This window comes from Podarcis cretensis (genome assembly GCF_951804945.1).
Source record: "Podarcis cretensis genome assembly, chromosome: 15".
In the NCBI taxonomy this organism is placed as follows: Eukaryota; Metazoa; Chordata; class Lepidosauria; order Squamata; family Lacertidae; genus Podarcis; species Podarcis cretensis.
This window is the reverse complement of record NC_137185.1, coordinates 39,582,210-39,604,383: the sequence shown is the minus strand read 5'-3', so window position 1 is coordinate 39,604,383 and position 22,174 is coordinate 39,582,210. Positions and strand designations below refer to the sequence as shown.

The 22,174-nt window shown below is 43.2% G+C and overlaps 1 long non-coding RNA gene across 1 annotated transcript; it reads left to right on the top strand.

The window, feature by feature from the left end:
• The first annotated feature begins 104 nt into the window (after positions 1 to 104).
• Positions 105 to 21,400, top strand: LOC307204019. Its single transcript, XR_013833459.1, has 3 exons — positions 105 to 417; positions 19,238 to 19,458; positions 21,332 to 21,400. It is a non-coding gene; the product is annotated as an uncharacterized lncRNA (long non-coding RNA).
• The last annotated feature ends 774 nt before the right edge of the window (positions 21,401 to 22,174 follow it).

Sequence of the window (22,174 nt, the reverse complement as noted above, 5' to 3'; positions counted from 1 at the left end):
TATTAGCTAAAGTGGTACCTCAGGTTAAGAACAGTTTCAGGTTAAGAACGGACCTCCGGAACGAATTAAGTTCTTACCCGGAGGTACCACTGTATATAAGTAAATATTTGGGGGCTCAGGTGAGTTTCAGGAGATATTTGGGGGTTCAGACCACTGTGATTTTTATTTGCAGTACACAGGCCAAAAGTCTTCCCTCATATTCCCAATGTGCATATTCCCAATGATTAAAGTATTACCTGAGAGAAAATGATTATTTTACAAATTGTAATAACTGCTAACCAAAAGCTGTCAGATGGAATATTGTCAGAAGGGGAGGGTGGTGGAATGTTGCATAGAGTTAGAATGAATGACAGGGGTAGAGTGTTGGGGATGACAGTTGAAGAGAGAGAGGAAGAGCTGGCCAGAAATAGAAGCAAGGTAAGAAGTGCGGGTGGCGCTGTGGGTTAAACCACAGAGCCTAGGACTTGCCAATCAGAAGGTCGGCAGTTTGAATCCCCACAACAGGGTGAGCTCCCGTTGCTCAGTCCCTGCTCCTGCCAACCTAGCAGTTCGAAAGCACGTCAAAGTGCAAGTAGATAAATAGGTACCGCTCAAGCGGGAAGGTAAACGGCGTTTCCGTGCGCTGCTCTGGTTCACCAGAAGCGGCTTAGTCATGCTGGCCACATGACCTGGACAAACTGCCAGTAAAGCGAGATGAGTGCCGCAACCCCACGACTGGACCTAGAATCATAGAATCATAGAATTATAGAGACCACAAGAGACCACAAGGGCCATCGAGTCCAACCCCCTGCCAAGCAGGAAACATCATCAGAGCACTCCTGACATATGGTTGTTGAGCGTCTGCTTAAAGACCTCCAAAGAAGGAGACTCCACCACACTCCTTGGCAGCAAATTCCACTGTCGAACAGCTCTTACTGTCAGGAAGTTCTTCCTAATGTTTAGGTGGAATCTTCTTTCTTGTAGTTTGGATCCATTGCTCCATGTCCGCTTCTCTGGAGCAGCAGAAAACAACCTTTCTCCCTCCTCTATGTGACATCCTTTTATATATTTGAACATGGCTATCATATCACCCCTTAACCTCCTCTTCTCCAGGCTAAACATGCCCAGCTCCCTTAGCCGTTCCTCATAAGGCATCGTTTCCAGGCCTTTGACCATTTTGGTTGCCCTCCTCTGGACACGTTCCAGTTTGTCAGTGTCCTTCTTGAACTGTGGTGCCCAGAACTGGACACAGTACTCCAGGTGAGGTCTGACCAGAGCAGAATACAGTGGCACTATTACTTCCCTTGATCTAGATGCTGTACTCCTATTGATGCAGCCCAGAATTGTATTGGCTTTTTTAGCTGCCGCGTCACGCTGTTGGCTCATGTCAAGTTTGTGGTCAACCAAGACTCCTAGATCCTTTTCACATGTACTGCTCTCAAGCCAGGTGTCACCCATCTTGTATGGTCAGGGGTCCCTTTACCTTTTAAGAATGGTCAGGGGTCCCTTTACCTTTTAAGAAGACAAAATGAGTCATACAACCTGCATTGGCATTCTGGAGCAAGCTCACCTGATCTACAGCTTCAAAAATAATGTGCAGATTATAGTGTTGTTTGCTCTGGAATTCACGCTTCTACCACATACCATTAGCTTGTCTGGACCTTTTCATGGAACCTGAGGAACCCATAAAAATTGTTCAATTGAGGTTAATTGTCTCATAGATTCTTTTAAAATAGTTGACCAGTGAAAAAAAGCAATGTAGCTAGCAACTTACCAATAGCAGACCAAAATGCATTCTATTAGGAAAATTTGCTTAGCAAAATTGTGTTTGTTAGGAGGAGTTTGCACTAAATTCACTTTTTAAAAAACAAATCACATAATAATATGGGAATGGGGAGAACTGAACTTCAGAGTGGAAAAAGAGACAGACTGAAATGGACAGGTTTGTCTATCATGGCCTTGCCCATGCTGTTTGATTTAAGACCCTGAGGGCAAAGAACAACGGGTCACCCAGTATCATTGTGATAACAGGTGGTCATTTATTTATTTATTTGGATTAATACCCTGCCCTTTGTCGCAAAGAAGCCCAAAGTGGCCCAGGGCCTCAAAATTTGGCTCACTGGGTGAGGAGTGGGTGTAAGGATCTTTGATAGTTTGATCCCAATTCATGATATAATCTTTCTTTCTGGTTCTTCCAGGCCATATGAGCAAATGATTTCATTCCTTGCAGTGGCTGTTGTTGAAGTGGTACTTAACTGGGTTGTAGCAGGATAGGACTAGTAGCGGAGATAATAAAACACTGGGAAGAAAAACATCACTTTTAAAGATTGCATTTTAAGGGTACTGGAAGCTGCACTCGCAATGTACATAATGATGCCACTTTAAAGCTGGGTGTTATTTGTGATTGCTCTTTAGTAAATAGCATGCTTCTGGGAGCCAGCTGCTTCCTGCAATTGCAGCTCCTCCCAATCGATCATCTCTCCCCCCCCCCCCCAGGAAATAAATTTCCAAATCTCCTAGGTGGTCCTTCATGTTAGCAATTTGAATAAATAATGCTCCCCAACTTACTGTTAGACAAAGAGAGAGTGACTTGAAAATTAGCACTCTGATCATGCAAAGCATCTTTGGATTCACGGTGAGCTGTCAGGAACTTGATGCTGGTAATGGAAGAAAGGCCATGCATTTGAGAGAAGAAAGTGTGAGGTGCTGAGCGAACTGGTACACCGGCCGGATGACAATTTAACGAAGGCAGATAATATTCTTGATACGTTTTCTAATGGCAGGAGGAGGTGGAGCTGCTAGGGCTTCAAATGGTATATTCCAAAGAACATCCACATTCAGAGACCCCCTATGCTGACATCCATAGCAGGGAACTGCGGCACTCGCTGTTCTCACAGGGACATATCAAGGACCATTTTTGGAAACAGGATGCTAGATGATATGGACCTTTAACCTGATCCATCGACAAAATTCTGTTTTTCTGTGTAGTTTCTTGGTAGGGGTGCTGTTTATATATATAATAATTCAATTTTGTAAAGCTTTAAACCTGGTTGCATGGGCTTGGTTGTATTTCTACACTGCTAGCTGAAAACAAATTGGTATGCCTCTGCGCTCTCTCTCTCTCTCTCTCTCTGTGTGTGTGTGTTTGTGATAAGGCTGTGAACAGCCACCCTATCTGCCCTGTGGCCCCAATCTGGGAGTCCCCAATCGGGTTTATCCACCCTGGGCCAACATAGGGACCATCTGCCCCATTCTGGATCCAGTTCCAAGTTAGTTTGAAGGTGAGGCTAATTTTTATTTTTATTTTTATTTTTATTTTTATTTTTATTTTTATTTTTATTTATTTTTTATTTTTTATTTTTTATTTTTTATTTTTTATTTTTTATTTTTTTTATTTTTATTTTTATTTTTATTTTTATTTTTATTTTTATTTTTATTATTTAAAAAAATTAAACATGTGGCTGGGTAGGGAAAGGAAATGTTGCATTTCCTTCTCACCTACTCCCAGGCAAAAACAGGGGGGGGGGGATAAATTTCTGCAAGGAAACCTGCAAAGGAGAATCCTGTACCATGTACGATCAGCACCTCTGTTGCATGGAGGCATTGATCCTGCAATGTGCTTCTTTACAAGCAACTTCTCTGCATAGAATACACTTGTAAAGGAGTACCCTGCACCATGCAGGACCACTGCCTCCACTGATGGAGCCATCAATTTTGCATCATGATGCTTCAGGGAAGAAAGAGAGTCAGGTCTTTCTCCTAGAAAGATGCAGCTGGCAGCCAAGGTAGATCTTGGCCTTTCTGTGAGGTTTCCCAGCCTGATAACTGCCACATTGCCTTGTCTGGTGTCCCTCTCCCCCGCCCTACAGCCTTGGATCACTCTGGACCATGTCACTCACCCAACCAGTAGTGATCTGTGACTTGCTGGCTGTGACTTGTCCAAAGCCAGAGTTCCTTCAAATATGCCTAGTTTGGCTTGGGACTGCTAAATTTAACTGTTTAATGTACATTGAAAGGGAAATATATAATATGCCTGTATTGTACTGTGGGGCATGGTTGGAAATTTCCACGAAGCTGCATAAGAGCCTATCAAGTTAATCATTAAGTGAGGCTGTATTACTGTGCCTCAGTCACAAGTGCTTAGCTCACAGTCATATGAAAAGGATTGTATTACATGTCTATGAATATGCTAATCTGTAGGAATTGGGTGGAGTGTTTTGCTTTTTGTTCCAAGCTACTGAAGAGAATGGGTGTGTGAATCCCTGTCTCCAGCAAACAACCTCAAGCTAATGGAGGCTGTAAGGGAGAAGAGACAGAGCTTTGATGTTTAGCTTAGAATGCAAGATGTTTGTAATCTAAGTTAATCATGCCTTATGCTCAGATCAGTATAAGAAATTATTCAACTAAGTGAATGTAACTTTTATTGTTTTAAGTTGTTTTGAAGTTAAGTTCTGTAAGTAAAGATTTTGAACCATATTTTTGGACTGGAGAATTTTTATTTAAATACAAGAGTCAGTTTTAATTTATCCAATGACTTCTATATGCACAATATTAATAATCTCAATAGGGACTTAGTCATAATAATAAATTTTTATTTATACCCCACCCTTCCCAGTTTAAAAACCAGGCTCAGGGCGGCTAACAGCAAATATAAAACATTGATTAAAATGTGACTTTAAAACAGCATAAAACAAGCATAAAATACAACATAAAATGCAGCATCAATATCAATAAAATTCTAAAATTCAAGGGTCATTTTGGGAAGAAGAAAAAAACCCAGTCAGCAGACATTGAATGATCACCAGGGCTAACTGGCCAAGTTGGTCCTACTTGGGCCAGCAAGGAGACCAGGGAAGAATTTAAATGTGGGGTCCCAGAAAGGGTTTATTCATAGAAGAGGAAAGGGAAAAGGGCATAGCGGATCAGGCTAATTCAAATTGAAGGCCAGGTGGAATAGCTCTGTCTTACAGGCCCTGCAGAAGGAGATCAAGTCCTGCAGGGCCCTAGTCTCGTGGGACAGAGCATTCCACCAGGTTGGAGCCATCACTGAAAAAGCCCTGACCCTGGTGGAGGATAGTCTGACTTCCTTAGGGCCCAGGACCTTTAAGCTTTTTTTATTTATGGCCTTACAGTCCTCTGTAGGACATACCAGGAGAGGCGGTCCCATAAGTACGAGGGTCCTAGGCCACATAGGGCTTTAAAGGTCAAAAGCAGCACCTTAAACCTGACCCTGTACTCCACCCGGAGCCAGTGCAGCTGACAGCACTGGGTGAATATGCTCCCATGGCAAGGACCCTGTGAGGAGCCTTGCTGCAGCATTCTGCACCCACTGGAGTTTCTGGGACAGTTTCAAGGCAGCCCCATGTAGAGAGAGTTGCAGTAGTCAAGCCTGGATGTGACCGTCACATGGATCACTGTGGCCAGGTCAGACCAGGTCTTCAACCAAATCCAGTGAACTGCAGCTCCCATCATTTCTGATCATTGGCTAAGCTCTCTGGGCATTATGGGAGTTGAAGTCCAGCACAATCCGTGGACTCAAGGTTGAAAAACACTGTGCTAAGGAAAATCTATACAGCTGTAACTGTATGTAGACTTTACTCTTGTTTTGGAAAACTGATCATGCAGGTTTCCAGAATACGTGGAAAGCCTGTGCTTGAAGAGAAGTCTGCTGTTCTCTAACTGAAGATACAAGGACCCTTCTGCCCCATTTTTAACCCAAATGCTCTTTTCCCTACCCATCTATAAAGGCTTCAGCTTCCCTTCTTGCAAGGACACTTTGTTGTACATAGGCTTCTACTGGTTACATACAGGATATATTTTTCTCCCATTTGTGCCCCTAAAGTGTGAAGTTTCTCTCTCTCAATCTTTTCATCTCCTTGAATCTCAACTGGGAATGTGCCTAGCCAAAGTACAATACATTATTTATTAGTCAGCAAGTGGGGATGTGAGACTACTGAGTTTAATGTTGACAGTAGCCAAGGATACATGCTTTGCCTAGAAAACAAGGAAGAGCCGGGAATGAACTTTTAAGAGCACAAGGATAAATAGATTACTCTTAGGCATTGTAGCAAAAGTCTCTGGGAAAGTTCCTCTTGCCTCACCATCAACTTCAGCCTTTGATATAAAGGGGAACCAGCAAATTTCAGAGCAATTTATTCAGGCAAGATACATTTCTTGAGAAAGTATTAGGGACTGTTTATATCTACAGAGTTGGCTGTCCCTGTTGAACGTTACTGGGAAGAAAACTCTTCAGCTGTAAGTACATTATGGAGAAAAAGAGGAGTAGATGTTGTGGTTGCACGTTAGAAATCTGTCAAGTAGGGTGAAAGTAAAATTTACTTAATGGAAAAACCTAAAGAAGCAAAAAGAATGAGAAGAGCCCTTGCGGTATTGCAAATCCATAGGTCACTTGCAAGTCATATGAACTACAGGTAGGGGATGGGAGAGAAATGTGATTCAGTTTACGCTTAAATGGCAGAGCCATTCTGAAATGCACACTGCTCTGATTTTGCAATGCAGTTATCCAGCCAAGTAATGGGTACAAAAATGCATGTACTAAAGTGTGCCTAAAAGGCATATATTTGTGAAAGGAAAGTCCAAAAATTGCTATTTGGGGGAAATTCTCAGTAAAAAATGTGTCTACTAGGCAACATGGCATTGAAAAAGAATGTATCTTACGTGGAATCTATACTAAAATGATGGAGAATTCCCCTCACACCCAGAAAGAAGATTTAGATGTTATATTTATTTAAAAATGATGAATTAAAACGTCTGCCAATTAGCTGAATAGTGAAGTGTGGGCAGGAAGAATCAATGGTTACATAACGGGTAAGCATCCTGCACCCCCTTTGGAATGTAAGCCACTACATTATTTGCTCCCCAGCCAAGGACTGGAAAAGTGAGTCTTAGGTAATTAAAGCCTGACCTGCACATCCAGACTTCACTGCTCAGTGTTCACCAGGGTGTGCAGGCCAAGTCCTTTTTAGCTCCAAGCCTCCAGGGTGGCAGCAAATTAAAGTCCTACCTTTCCAAATTGGCACCAAATGCTCTACAGTGTAAAGCAGGTGAAAACATGGAGCCCCACATGTCAATGAGGGGCTTCTCCCAAATTCTTACTCAGCCTCATAAAAGGCAACTTGCTAAAGTCCACGTGATAGAGAGAGAAGGCACTGCAAAGGGCAGAAGAAGAGGCAGAACAGCCTTAAATACCAAGCTAGTTCTTAGCTCTGCCCTTTGGACACTCAGCCCCACATGGTTTCATGCCCCCACCCAGAAGAAGTGACCACCTTTTCCCCTGTGCCACGCATGCGCAGCCGGCAGTTTGCCCTGCCCTGGGTGTCAGTTAGCCTTCGTTTGCCCCTGAGTAGGAACACAATTTTCATGAATGGAAATGTGGAGAATGAAACTTTAAGAAAATGAGAAACCGCAAGTGACAGATTTGCCCATCCCTAGTCCCTATGTTCACTTTTAGGCAGGCCATGGCACAGTGTGGAGGCCAGCAGGTACCATGCTCTCGCACTCCTTGCACAAGGGTATTTCTTGAACTCATCCTTGTTCTTTCCTGGGGTCTTATGAGGCAGCAGCTCCTGCCAAGGTAATCTGAGACAAGGAAGTGAAGGAGAGCAGTTAGATCTCATTCCCTGATGGAGGCAAGATTTTCCTTGCTCAGAGGTGCTCAGAGAGCTTTAGTCATGCGGACCAAAGATGGCCCTCCACTCATCTTTATCTGGTCCTCAGTACCCTCCCCAAGCAAAGCCCCCTCCCCTGGGAACACCCCTTGATCCCATGCCCCATCCATCACCGGTCCTTCTCTATATTCTTCTTGAGTGTTTTTGCACAACCTTGAATATGATAGTGACTCTTGCTTGACTAGATGCGTGCAAAGCTCTGTCTTTTGCATGGCTAGAAAGTAGCCTACCATACCAAGGTAAGTGTTATATTCAGTGATTTGCCACTTGTGCTTCTGGCCTGTTAACCACTGGCATGTGGCCCCTGAAAGATTACCCATAAAGCAATGCGGCTGTCAGGCTGGGGGGGGGGAATCCCACCCATGTCCTATAAGCACACCTGTGAGTTTGCCTCTTGAAGATTTAATCAAGATTTGTATTGCTTCATCAGAACATCCAAGATTTTAAAGAACATAATAAGTTTTCCAATTCTCTGAGGTTGCAGTTCCCTTTTCTCTCACATTTACAGTTAATCTTCTGCAGAAAAATCTATTCATACTACAATTGAAATTCTACATTCTTCAAAGCCAAGTGCTTTTTAAAAACCTCAATTAGAGTGGCTTTAAAACCCTTATTCCCTCATAGCAAAGATCAAAATCGTTCAAGAAATGCTAGTATGTTCCTACCTATAATCACTATTATTTCCTTAATTATGTTATCAAATGAGCACATGCTTCCTCTTAGCAATTTTGTGCATAAAGAGAATTAAGGGTTGACTACAATGCTGCGTTGAGTGTTAATGCTTTTCCTTGGAGTTTGCAGTCATCTTGGATCATTTCCTGGGTCTTTCATTCCTCTCCAACCTCAAGGGAAACAATGTCATTTCTCAGATCATCTGCACAACTTTAATAAATTGCAACTTTAAATAGAACTGGGAAAACTCATGTAAACAATTCTATGCCATCTGCTTACCAAGCGCTATCGACTTAAAAAGGCAGAATCATGGTGCAAAGTGTCATGCATCATATGAGTGGAAGCTGACACACTAGCCCCATTCATGCGCTTTTTTAACATGAGCAAGCCTAAATGTGTGCCAAAGGAGGAATGCATGTCCCACTCTGCCAGCAGCATCTGCATCCCTGCCAAATCCACCCACGATTTTTCCACATTGAGGATGAAGATATGGAGACGTCTAAATTATTTTGGTTACATGAACTTTGTTGCTGTTGTTGTTTAGTTGTTTAGTCGTGTCTGACTCTCCATGAGCCCATGGACCAGAGCACGCCAGGCACTCCTGTCTTCCACTGCCTCCCGCAGTTTGGTCAAACTCATGCTGGTAGCTTCGAGAACACTGTCCCACCATCTAGTCCTCTGTCGTCCCCTTCTCCTTGTGCCCTCCATCTTTCCCAACATCAGGGTCTTTTCCAGGGAGTCTTCTCTTCTCATGAGGTGGCCAACATATTGGAGCCTCAGCTTCACGATGTGTCCTTCCAGTGAGCACTCAGGGCAGATTTCCTTCAGAATGGAGAGGTTTGATCTTCTTGCAGTCCATGGGACTCTCAAGAGTCTCCTCCAGCACCAGAATTCAAAAGCATCCATTCTTCAGCAATCAGCCTTCTTTATGATCCAGCTTTCACTTCCATACATCACTCCTGAGAAAACCATAGCTTTTAACTATACGGACCTTTGTTGGCAAGGTGATGTCTCTACTTTGTAATCACAAGCTTTATGTTCTCAAGGTTCCCAGTCATGTGGTGGCTACGAAACATGTCCCACTGAATGGGGTTCGAAGCCCCCTACAAACCTCCCCGTTCAATGCATGAGGTGAAGCAAGTAGACCCAGTGCATGTGAGCAACCCAGGGGCAACCACAACATGTGCTTGTGCAATGGAACTTCCTGTCCCTCTCTTCTCCCAGCCATCCCTGCATCTCCAAAGCAGATTTAGGGGGTTTGTGGGGGGGGGGAGAGGGGGTAAGATCCATTGCATGAGAGAAACTTGTTCTACTTGCGCAATGATTTCGTTGGATGTAGGGATGTTGGAGAATTCCAATGGAGACAGAGGCAGGAGGAGCAATTGCCAGAATTTGAATGTTTCCCCAAAGTCAGGAAAGGAAATCCTGCAAGAGAATTCTCGCAGTATTCACTATGATGGGATGGGGGAAGTTTAAGTCCACAAGTCAAAAGAAACAAAGATAATCAAACTTGAGACAAAACAAAATGACCGCCTCTCTCTCTCTCTCTCTCTCTCTCTCTCTCTCTCTCTCTCTCTCTTTCTCTTTCTCTTATTGTTGTACAGTGGTAAAGGTAAAGGTAAAGGTACCCCTGCCCGTACGGGCCAGTCTTGACAGACTCTGGGGTTGTGCGCCCATCTCACTTAAGAGGCCAGGGGCCAGCGCTGTCCGGAGACACTTCCGGGTCACGTGGCCAGCGTGACATCGCTGCTCTGGCGAGCCAGAGCCGCACACGGAAACGCCGTTTACCTTCCCGCTGGTAAGCGGTCCCTATTTATCTACTTGCACCCGGAGGTGCTTTCGAACTGCTAGGTTGGCAGGCGCTGGGACCGAGCAGCGGGAGTACAGTCCCCGTTGTACAGTGGTACCTCGGGTTAAGTATTTCGTTCCAGAGGTCCATACTTAACCTGAAACTGTTCTTAACCTGAAGCACCACTTTAGCTAATGGGGCCTCCCGCTGCAGCTGCGCTGCCGGAGCATGATTTCTGTTCTTATCCTGAAGAAAAGTTCTTAACCTGAAGCACTATTTCTGGGTTAACGGAGTCTGTAACCTGAAGCGTATGTAGCCTGAAGCGTATGTAACCCGAGGTACCACTGTATTAATTTAATGTACAGTCTTTGCTCCAGAAGACTTTACATCCAAAATAAAGCAGTGTATAATAAAACCTTGAGTCTCATGTTTACATTTATACAGCTCTTCTCAGACTCCCTTATTTTGGTATTCCTTGATGTTTGTCTCCTTCTTTTAGTTCCTTATTCTTAATCTCTTATATCTCATATACAGTGGTACCTCAGGTTACAGATGCTTCAGGTTACAGACTCTGCTAACCCAGAAATAGTACCTCAGGTTAAGAACTTTACCTCAGGATGAGAACAGAAATTGTGCGGCGGCAGTGTGAGGCCCCATTAGCTAAAGTGGTACCTCAGGTTAAGAACGGACCTCCAGAACAAATTAAGTTCTTAACCAGAGGTACCGCTGTATATCTTTAACAATTTTTCAATTAATTCCCTCACCTCCCTCCCTCAAAACCCATTGCTTCCCTCCACCCATGTGCAATCTTCTTTACATACTGTTATTTTTTTGTTGTTGTGTTAACAGCTATTTATGTTTGTTATTCGATATTTGTTACACTATTATCCTATCTCCTTGCGCCCTTTAACCTATTTAACCTACTGGGGGCCACTGGGGTGCATTGGAAGATGGCCGACAATAACATCTCTCCGACCCACACGAGGTAATTATGAGGCTGTTATGGGAGTATGCAGCCTCCCTTGCCCCCCCCAGGAGAATGGGGGGGGGACTGCCCTTGCCTGCTGTGCCCTATACCACCCCCGAACTCGAGGGGGTGGGGGCACTAGGCAGAAAGCCCTTGTGTGGATTTTGGCTCTCCTGGACGCTGTCTCTGATCGCGCCACTAGCTGCAGCAACTTGAAAATAAACAATTAGGAAGAAGCAAATGCACATATTTCAAGTGAAGAATGGGGAGTAAAGACTGCTAATTGAAGGGACCTCTGTGAAAGAAGACGGGTCGGATAAACAGGCATATATCATGAGAAGACACACCAAGGCTCGGTATGTCGGCAGTGGGACTGGATGGGGGGGGACTTTTCTTTCTTACTTCTATGTGATTAACCAATAATCCCCCCTCACAAGTCAGAAATGCTGCTTAAATGACCTAAACTGGATGATTTAAGACTGTGTGGAAATAAATTCTAACCAAAAGCATGTATTAAGGAGATCGAGGAAAGTACAAGAGCTTTGGGATGACGCAGTAAAAAACAGCGTCGCCATTTTGGCAAGTTCTGTTGAAAGATTTATGTCTGGGAGGAGGAATGGATTTGTTTTCATACTGCGGGCGAACCTCCTCAGAGGACTAAAGAAGATTTGTGAAGATTAATGATGGAAAGAGTGCTTTTATTTATGGAAGTGATGATATATGGAAACCATCTCGATATGGTTATTGAACGAACGGAAAAATTCACACAGGATTACAACTTGTTTTTACCTGCTTAAGGAGATTATCAGAAGAGGTCACAAAGAAAAAGGAAAAATATATGAAAATAACAAGATGAGATGTGGGAACAGCAAGATAGGACTGGATAGAATTATGAACGTTATTTGGACAGATTTGTGGACATTAATGCAGCAGCAAGAAGATGATTGGAATCCCCTTTGGAACTTGAAATATGGGTACCCCCAACAAAAATTTAAAATTCGGCTTTGTAATTTGGAATTTATGTGATGTGATTTGATTTGATTTGATTGGTTGGTTAATAAAAATTATTTATATATATAAAAAAAAACCTACTGGTCCCCTTCCTGTTTCTCTGTCTTTTGTGGTTGGCTGCTTTAAAAGTATTTTGTTCTGAAATTTTTCTATGGGTCTCTGGACCGCAATAAAGATTTTTTTATTATCAAGTCCACAAAAGTTACCTAAATAATTACATTATTTTCTGTATTGTTCTTGATGTTTCCTTTCCACTTCAAATGCACTGAAACTATTTACATAAATAAACACGTTGCTTTTGCCCACAGAGGATTGTGAGATGAATAATCGTAGACGAGGCTGAATTTTAGTGGAATGGAGCTGGCACTCATTGCAGTGACTATAGGATGGGATGGAAACCGCTGCCTCTTTGCATCTTCAGCTCTGAAAGGGAACCTCGGGGGGGGGGGGTTGGTTGCTAGAAGTCAAGAACTTCTAATGTGAACTACTTATATCTATAATTGGATACAAGTCACTAGGGAGGGGGCTGACTCTCAGGCTCTCCCTCTAAACACTTTGCACCCTTATGCATTCCTATGGATACATTAAGAGGGCTTTCTTTTTACTGCCGCTCATGTTCACAGATGTATTTTTGTCAGTCCTCCTGCTTATGAAAATAAATATTACAAACCCCTGGTTTTTAATCATAGTAAATGTTGCATATATTCCTCATTTGTTGCTTGGCATAAAATCTCAGTCGAAACATCTGGCACACCCACACCCACAATTTAAACTGTTTTGAATGTGTTTATCCATTTCATTCCCTTATTTAAAATACAAAAACGCTGCTTTTCAACATCGCTCAAAGCAGATTAGGCAAAAAGAAAACACAGCATAAAAATTAAATGACTAAAATTAAATCATACAATATAAACAATAGAGTAACCCCAGGAAGTCACAGACTGGCCCCGTCTTGTGTGAAAAGAGAAAGCCATTTTACCTGTCATGATTTTCCCCTCTGTGAATTCTGGGAACTGCAAAGAGTGCGGAGGCTTCTGTGCAAGGTGCAGGAATTTATTTCCTATCTATATTTTATATTTAATTTTTAAAGATGTTTTAACTGTTGCATTTCTTGTTTGCTACCCTGAGCTCCACTGGGAAGAAGGGTGGGAGATAAATTCAGGTGGTGGTGGTGGTGGTGGCAGCAGCGTAGCTAGCTACTCGGGTGCCTGGTGCGGGGGCATGTCCTGCAACTGGGGGTGGGGCGAAGCCGCTCTGATGCTTGGAGCCTCTCTGCTGCCTCCCCCCACAGCTATAGGGTGGCTGAGGGAGAGGCAGTAGGCAGACGCAAGTCCCACACTGCCGTTTCAGGCAGCGCAGAACCTACAGGTGCCTAAAAAGGTGTTACTCCTAAAGGTGTTACTCCTAAAAAGTTTCGTGAGCCCATTTCTTTTCTTTAAAAAGCTCATTTTGTCACACACACTCTCAGTGATGACACTCGGGGTGGACCGCACCCTCCGCAGCTCCCTTCCTCCGCCACTGGGTGGTGTGGATAATGAACTGCATATATCAACAGCAAATATGGACGATGGTGGTGCTGTGGTCTAAACCACTGAGTCTCTTGGGCTTGCCGATCAGAAGGTTGGCAGTTCGAATCCCCACAACGGGGTGAGCTCCCATTGCTCTGTCCCAGCTCCTGCCAACCTAGTAGTTCGAAAGCATATCTGAGCAAGTAGATAAATAGGTACCACTGTGGCGGGAAGGTAACCGGCGTTTCTGTGCACTCTGGCTTACGTCACGGTGTTCCGTTGCTCCAGAAGCGGTTTAGTCAAGCTGTTCACCTGACCCGGAAAGCTGTCTGTGGACAATCGCCGGCTCCCTCGGCTTGAAAGCAAGATGAGTGTAGCAAACCCATAGTTGCCTTTGACTAGACTTAACCGTCCAGGGGTTCTTACCTTTTACCTATCAACAGCAAATGGTCAAATTTTGTTCTTTTCAAAAAGATGTGTTTTTCAAGAGAGAAATGTGTTTTGGTTCATCAGTAGTGAATATTTTGCCTTCTCCTTTGTTTATCTAGTCAGGGATCAGTGAAATGAGACCATGGTGTCTCTTTATTGATAGTACTTCAGGGATTCTTCCATGTCCATCATCTCTAACACATGCTTCATGAAGGATTTCCAGTGCACCCAGATTCCCTCTGTGGGGAGAATATCCCTGCCCTGGTGAGGAGAAGGGGCATCAATTGTGCTTGAGGCGTCATCCTCAATGAATGTAAGAGACTTAATTTTTCAAGTTCCCATTCACAGAAGATAAGTGTGCCCCGACACACCATTTGGCAATCAATTGCTTCTTCATTCCTCATCAGGGTACCCAACATCATCTATAACTTGCTGTTGTAACAAAAGATTAGCAAGCTGTTGCAAGCTCCATTCCTACCAGGTGCTGGTATAAATTATCCTACCAGCAAGCAGACTCACAGCTTTGGCCATATGTTCATGGAAACAGCAAGGCAAGGAAGAGTGTGCAGGACTGACGCAAGGTGATAGATGTGGAATTTTGGAATGCATTACTACAGCACCCAAAGAAGGGGGAAACCTGGTTGGAAACAGAAGTGTCTCTTGGTATTCGCTGCACATATGGGATAATAAATAAAAAAATCCCCAAATAACACTGCTGTATCTTATGAGTTATTAGATATAGTGCAGCAGTTAGAAAGATATGATGGGTAGTCTATCTGGAGAATGCAGCATAGCAGGAAATGGACAAGAACAAACACTGCTTCCATCATATAATGCAATATTCATGTGCATTAATGCAGTGTCTTAAATTTGCATAGGAACTGTTTTCTAAAATCAAATTTATATCCTGCCCTTCCTCCCAAAGGAGCTCAGAGTGGCAAACATATCTGTAACAAAGATTAAATAAAAATTTTAAAAACCATTCAAAGCTAAACAAAAAAACATTGAAATGCATGCAACCCATTAGGTGTCTGAATAGGTCCACAGAAACAGAAACTGAGGTTGTCAGGGGCAAGGGTTTCATAGGTCAAAATGAAGACAAGACAGCATCTTGGGACAAAAATGGCCACCACTTTATTGATTACAGATGTCAGTAGGCTTTTGCAAAATGATTGGGTATGGATCCTGAATTGACCTGCCCATTTGCTGCTTGATTAACCCTTCAGGGTCAATCCTGGATTTAAAGATCACTCTATGACTTGAATCGGTTCTGGGCAATCCCTCCATTGGGGAAGGTCTATGACCTTTTAGCCCCTTTCTGGGTATTTGTACAGAAACGTCCCCCTGGCAGTGGTCTCTTCCAGGCAAACCTGGAAATCCCAGGGGTTGATCCAGAGATCTTTGTGCAAAGCTGATATTCTTCCATTGAGCTTTGACCAAAAAAATTTAGCCTCGTACTGTAGGTTAGATATCCCCCCCCCCCATACACATGTCTATTCTCCATCCACACAGGACTGTGTCATTGTCATAATTCAAGGACATTCCTGCCAGGCAAAAGCACCCAAGGAAGGTGGAAAACAGAGAATGTGAGGGGTGTTTGGTGGGAGAGAGAGGATGTAGCCTGGAGACAATCTCAGGGCCCAAATAATGAAGCCCAGAGGAGTCCATTCCTGAGGTTCCCCAACCCTGCATTAACAGAAATGGGAGAGATTGATCCCACCTCTGTTAGCCATTTCTGAACATTCAGACCACTACAGACCCCCCTTTTTCTGTTTAAATCAGGGATGAGGAGTGTAGGGCCCAGGGGCTGAATGTGGCCCTTTAAGACTCACACTGTGGGTCTCAGGACTCTCGTCTCCTCACTATAAGCCTGGCTGGAATGTGTCCTTGAACTATGATCATGCATCTTGCTTGCCCGAATGGGGAACAGAGAAGGGTGTGCAAGTGTGTGTAGAAACTAGCCTACTGCAGAAAGGTAAAACTTGGCATTCTTTACTCCACCTACGTTTGCTTCTGGCCCTGCCCAATTATGGCACTTGGGCCTCTGGAAGGTTCCCTGTAAGGGCATATGGCCTGTGGGTGCACAAAGATCTCCCAACCCACTTTCAATAAATGTTATACCTTATACCACTGTTTATCCAATTACCAGTGTTTTGCCTCTTCCAGGTGTGGGCACAATTATCTACTTGAAATCAAAATTTGCCATGTACTAAAAGGTTAAAACCCACTTTCCCATTATTGTTCCCCACCCTTCCTTCTTGCTATTTGGAGCTTGTAAACATCATCACTGCAAACAAAGTCCCTGATTAAATGCCAAATGAATTCATGTGAAAACAAATAAATTAGGAGCAGCAGATTGCTTGAAATGATTCCTCTGCTAATGCTGCAGTTGTCGCATGGGGGCTTGCGAAGGTGGAAGGCTCAGCTTGTACACCAAGAAAATATGCTATTCTGATTAGCAACCTGAAGCTGGTTTTCGAACAGGGTGCTGTGGGAGGGGTGTAGCTTAATTTATATGCAACTTTCCCACAGTGGACGATGCTCAAAACAACTCACAAGGACAGAAAAAACCTGTCAGCTTCTCTCTTTTTCCCAGTCAAATTCAGTTTGTGTCATGAGTCCCACAGCATATTCCTGCACTGCAGAGGGCTGGACTAGATCATCCTCAGGGCCCCTTCGAACTCTACAATGTTATGATTGAATGTTACACATTTTTGCACATATTACTTGGCTGTAAAACTGCACTGCAAAGTTTGGAAAAATCAGGGTTTGGGGTTTTTCTGTGTTTTAGGTTGTGTGTTGTTTTGGGAAGTGTAAATAAGAGTCTGTATTAAAATGCAAACTGATCTGAATCTATCCATTATCTATTTTCCCAAAAGACATTCGAGAGAGAGAGGAAAGAGACATAAATTGTGTGTGTGTGTGTGTGTGTGTGTGTGTGTGTGTGTCAGTGTAAAGACAATGCATTACAAAACATCACAAATCCAAATGAGGCAAATTAAACAAGTCTCATTCAATATTATCATGAAATAAGAATATATAGAAACAGAAGCAAAATTAACAGTAATAAATAAATACCCAATAAACATTAGCCAGTATGCAATAAGCACTATCCAATAAGCATCCCAGGCACATACCAGCATTGAACGATAACATACTTCGAATATGCTATCTAGATTCTCAGCAACTAGAAATAAAGCCAAGTTGCATTAAAAATAGAAGTCATGTCAGTTCTGCATCCAACTGATACTTAAAAGTACCCCAAATAAAATAGAATCTCACTGCCTCTTTTCAGAGGTAAATGGGGTGACCAGCATTCTAACCACAATGTGCCTTTCCAAAATGGAACCCACAAATCCACCAGCTGCTAAAATAGGTCCAGGAAGAGCTTAATAAAAGCATAGAGTCCTGCTAGTTCGGAATTCGGGTCCATCAAATGCACTGTCTTGTTTCCAACCATGGCCAAGCAAATTGCCCAAGGTCTCAAACTCTACCACTATCATGCCCTCCAACATTTCTTCGATGAAAATAGGGACATCCTCTTCAATTATTATTATTATTATTATTATTATTATTATTATTATTATTACCCTGTCCGTCTTACTGGGTTGCTCCAACCACTCTGGGCAGCTTCCAACATATATAGGTAAAGGAACCCCTGACCGTTAGGTCCAGTCACAGACAACTCTGGAGTTGTGGCGCTCATCTCGCTTTATTGGCCGAGGGAGCCAGTGTACAGCTTCCGGGTCATGTGGCCAGCATGACTAAGCCGCTTCTGGCGAACCAGAGCAGTGCACGGAAACGCCGTTTACCTTCTCGCCAGAGCGGTACCTATTTATCTACTTGAACTTTGACATGCTTTCGAACTGCTAGGTTGGCAGGAGCAGGGACCGAGCAACGGGAGCTCACCCCGTCGCGGGGATTCGAACCGCCAACCTTCTGATCGGCAAGCCCTAGGCTCTGTGGTTTAGACCACAGCACCACCTGCATCCTTTCCAACATATATAAAAGCATAATAAAACATTTAAAATTAAGAAACTCCCCTATACAGGGCTGCTTTCAGATGTCTTCTAAAGGTTGTATACTTATTTATCTTCTTGGCTTGTGAGTTGCATGACCTCATACCCTGCAATGTTTCTCCGATGAAAATAGGGACACCCTACGGAAAAGTGGGACATTCCAGGATCAAATCAGAAACTGGGACAGCTTCTGTAAATCTGTCCCTGAAAAATAGGGACACTTGGAGGGTCTGCATGGTCTGTGGCCAAAGCATGCCCTCGGACTGTGAATGCGCTTGTCCAATGTTCGTTGGAGGTTGGTCCATTAGGGCAAAAGGGGTGCTGCCAGCCCCCACATCCCTGCCTTCTTATTTGCAACTAGTGCAGGGGGGGCACTGGCTGTCTGCTTCTTCCTTAGTCTATGGGTTGCCCTTGTAGAACTCAGCATGGAGGAGGAGGAGGGCGAAAACAAGAATAAGATTTCCTCTGGCTATCATTAGTCTGGCTTCACTTCCTATGGGCCCCCCTTCCTTCTGCCCCACCAGTACCAATGAGCACCACCTGTTACCCACCACTGCTTGTGCCAAGGGTAGTAGGGGAGGAGCAACAGCTGCATAAGCCATGCTGGCTCATTGTCTCCAGTCACGTGCTTTAAATATATGGTGAACACGCAGCCTTAAGCTTGTGCCAAAGCCGATTTATTTTAAGATGTGAATCTCGCTTATTACTCTGATGTTTATGTGGGAGATATTTCCAGTGGATAGTGCCCAATATAATAGAAAGATTAAAAGCAGAGTGTGGAAGTGGGTAAAACAAATGAATTTTAACAAACAAACAGTGAAGCACATGGTACATTTCAATAACAGGGTAAATTGACTCCAGCCTTTGCAAGAGTGGAGATGTTACAGACGGTGTGAAAATAAATTGGCTAACCTGGTACCTAGGAGTAAAATTGTGCAGGAGCATTTCAATAAATCTCAGGGAAATGAGATGTATAGGCTCGCTGCAAACTGTGCAGTTTCCACGTTCTTTTAAATGGTATTGGCTATGTAAACAATATCCTGTACATTTCAGCTTTTGGGTTGCCGTTGTTATTGAATAAAAAAAAACATGGAATGGGAAGTAGAAGATGATGAATTAGCAGGAGTGCTTTTGCCATTAATTGGCAAGGTTTGCTTTCGTTTCCACAATTCCAGGTGCTATTTCAAGAGCTCGGCTTGTTAGACACTTTGCTCGGTTGCCGTGCAGAGAAGTGGATGATATATGAACACCAGGAGTGGAAAACGGGAGATGCGGAAAATGTGTTGAAGATGGATCTGGAAAGAGACAGATGGCAACTCATACAAATGCCACAAAACCTGTTTATCACAGGAAAATCTGTACATGCGGACAAAGCCAGGCATGCCACTTTGTAGAGGTAGGAACAGCAACCCAAAAATTGATTCTTATCTCAGCCTGCCAAAACTCACCCCTGGCGTGGCTGTCACCAAATGTTTAAACTGATAACCCCCTCTAAAGCAGCTTGGATTTTTTATGTTTAAATTTGCTCTCCCAAAACGTTGGAGGGTATGACATCAAGGTCTGTGGTTTCAATGAATAATGCCTTCCAGTCCTGTGTAAGGTGACAAAGAATAACAGAATAACAGAATAACAGAATTGTCGCATTGGAAGGGACCCTGAGGGTCATCTAGTCCAACCCCAGCAATGCAGGAATAACACGTATGTAGTGGTGGCTGGTGCCCTTTGGAACCAGTAGAAAAGAAGCCAGGGAGCACAAACTGTCGGTTTAGGCAGAGCCAACTAATTCTAGTTTTGTCCCCATTCCCTTCCCTGCTGAATTCTGCAAGGGCAACTCATAGTAAGCTGCAGGAAGCAGAAAAGCTATGCCAACCCTTGGCTGGTTGTAAATAAGAAAATAGGTAGGTGGGGACTGCCCAGAGACATATTGAGGTTGCCCAGGGCATAATGCCCCAAATTCCCTAATGGACCAACCTCCAACATAAAGAGGTGCCTTCTCCCAGGTCAGACCACTGGTCCATCTATTTCAGTATTGTCTACACTGACTGGCAACGGCTCCTCGGGGTTTCAGACAGGGGACACTGGCAGCCTGTAAAGGCCAGGGATTGCATCTTGGGCCTATCTCCATGCAAAGCAGGTGCTCTACCTCTGAGCTGTGGCCCTTCCCAGGTGACATCTGCACTAGGGGTGGGGGACTAAATTTGTCAGAGCATGTATTGGATTCATCTTCACCTAGTTTGCTGGAGGAGATGTCTCCATAACTGTGCCATTTGTGGGGCAGGGTGCCCCACCTCATTACTCCCTGCTTCCAAAGCAGCCAATTTAAACCAAGGGATGACCACACTCCCCCCCCCCCAAAAAAAAGTGGAGCAAACTCAAGTAATATGACACAGCCCAATTAGCTTAGGTCGCTTGTCCTAGTTTGTTATCCAGATAAGGACTATTGGTTTGTATTCTTGGAAGATTTAAGAATCCCATCTGCTCGTCCACAACAGCCTATTGAGTCCCATAACTGGAATTCAGTTTGGGGCATTGATAAAAAATCAAATCCAAAAAGAGATAGAGACAAATCATATCGTCCTGCTGGTTTTATTTAAATACCTACGTACCTGCTCTCTTCCTCTCCCACATCTTGTTAAAACGTGGGTGATACAGACTAAACCCAGAGCCAAGGTCAATTGACTTCTTTGCTAGGTGGATTATCACCTGAGATTTGGGATCATTAATGCTTCATTGCCTTCATTGATTTTTGTTAAGTACACTATCAAGGAGGCACTTCAGTGATTTGAGTGTATTGAAAGAAATGTCTGATTTTCTAAAATTACCCAAATCTCCCTCCCTTTTGCCTGCCACCCTCTTCACAGGCCACAGGCCACTCTTCAAACTCTGAAAAAGGTTTGGCATGGCACTAATTTTCAGGGATAGCATAACTTGTCATCTATGCTCTGGTAACCTCTAGGCTATATTACTACAAGGTGCTGTACATGGGGCTGCCTCGGAAGATGGTATGGAAACTTCAGCTGGTGCAGAATTCGGCAACCAGGTTGCTCACCAGGGCAAGACATATTACACTGATCCTGGTCTGACTGCACTGTCTGCCAATGAATTTCTGGGCTAAATCCAAAATGCTGGTTTTTTGTTTTGTTTTAATAGTTAATACATCAGTTCATTTCAACTGACCATCTTTTAACAATAGTTGAAAAATTACAAAACATCACTTTAAGTTAGTCAAATTTTCATATTTAACTTTTATCTTTTTATCTCTTTCTTAGCAAATCAAAAAGAAAGGGACCAAAAGAAGAGGGTGAGAAAAAAGAAAGAGAAAAAAGGAAAAGGAAAAAAGGGGGGTTAAAAAGAAGGAATTAAAAGGGGTGGGAACACATTTGACTTCCGATTAGACTAATTGTATTGTTATTTCTACACACACAGTTCCAAATTACTGTATTAATTTCTTTGTTTTTATCAGATACCAAAAACATTATATTTCTTATTTTACAAGATTCATTCTAGTTCTGCCAGGAGATGTTTATTTTTACAATAGTTTTCCAGATATTCTTTAAAGATTTTCCATTCTTTCTGTACTTTCTGTTTTGGATAACCTCTGACTCTCCCTGTCATCATGGCCAACTGCAGATATTCTATCATTTGGACCTGACACTTGTTTATTGTAGGTGTTTTATCACTTTTCCAGTTTCTTGCAATTAAGATCCTGGCTGCAACTTTCGTGTACATAAAAAGTGGTCTAATATATTTTTTGATTTCTGGTGACATTATACCTAGGAGGAAGGTTTCAGGTTTTTTCTTAAATGAGAACTTAAATAACTTTTTAAATTCATTATGTTATTCTAAAATTCCTTATTGGCTGTGCATTCCCACCACATGTGCATATATGAACCTATACCATCTTTACACCTCCAGCAAGTTGGTGATCTTTTTCTACACATCTTCACAAGTTTTGCTGGAGTGTGGTACCATCTGTATTGCATTTTCATAATATTTTCTCTGAGATTATAGCACGCCATAAATTTAATGTCCTCCCTCCATAATTTCTCCCATTGATCCATATAAATGTTATACCCTAGGTCTTGCGCCCCTTTCACCAATTCTTCTTTCAC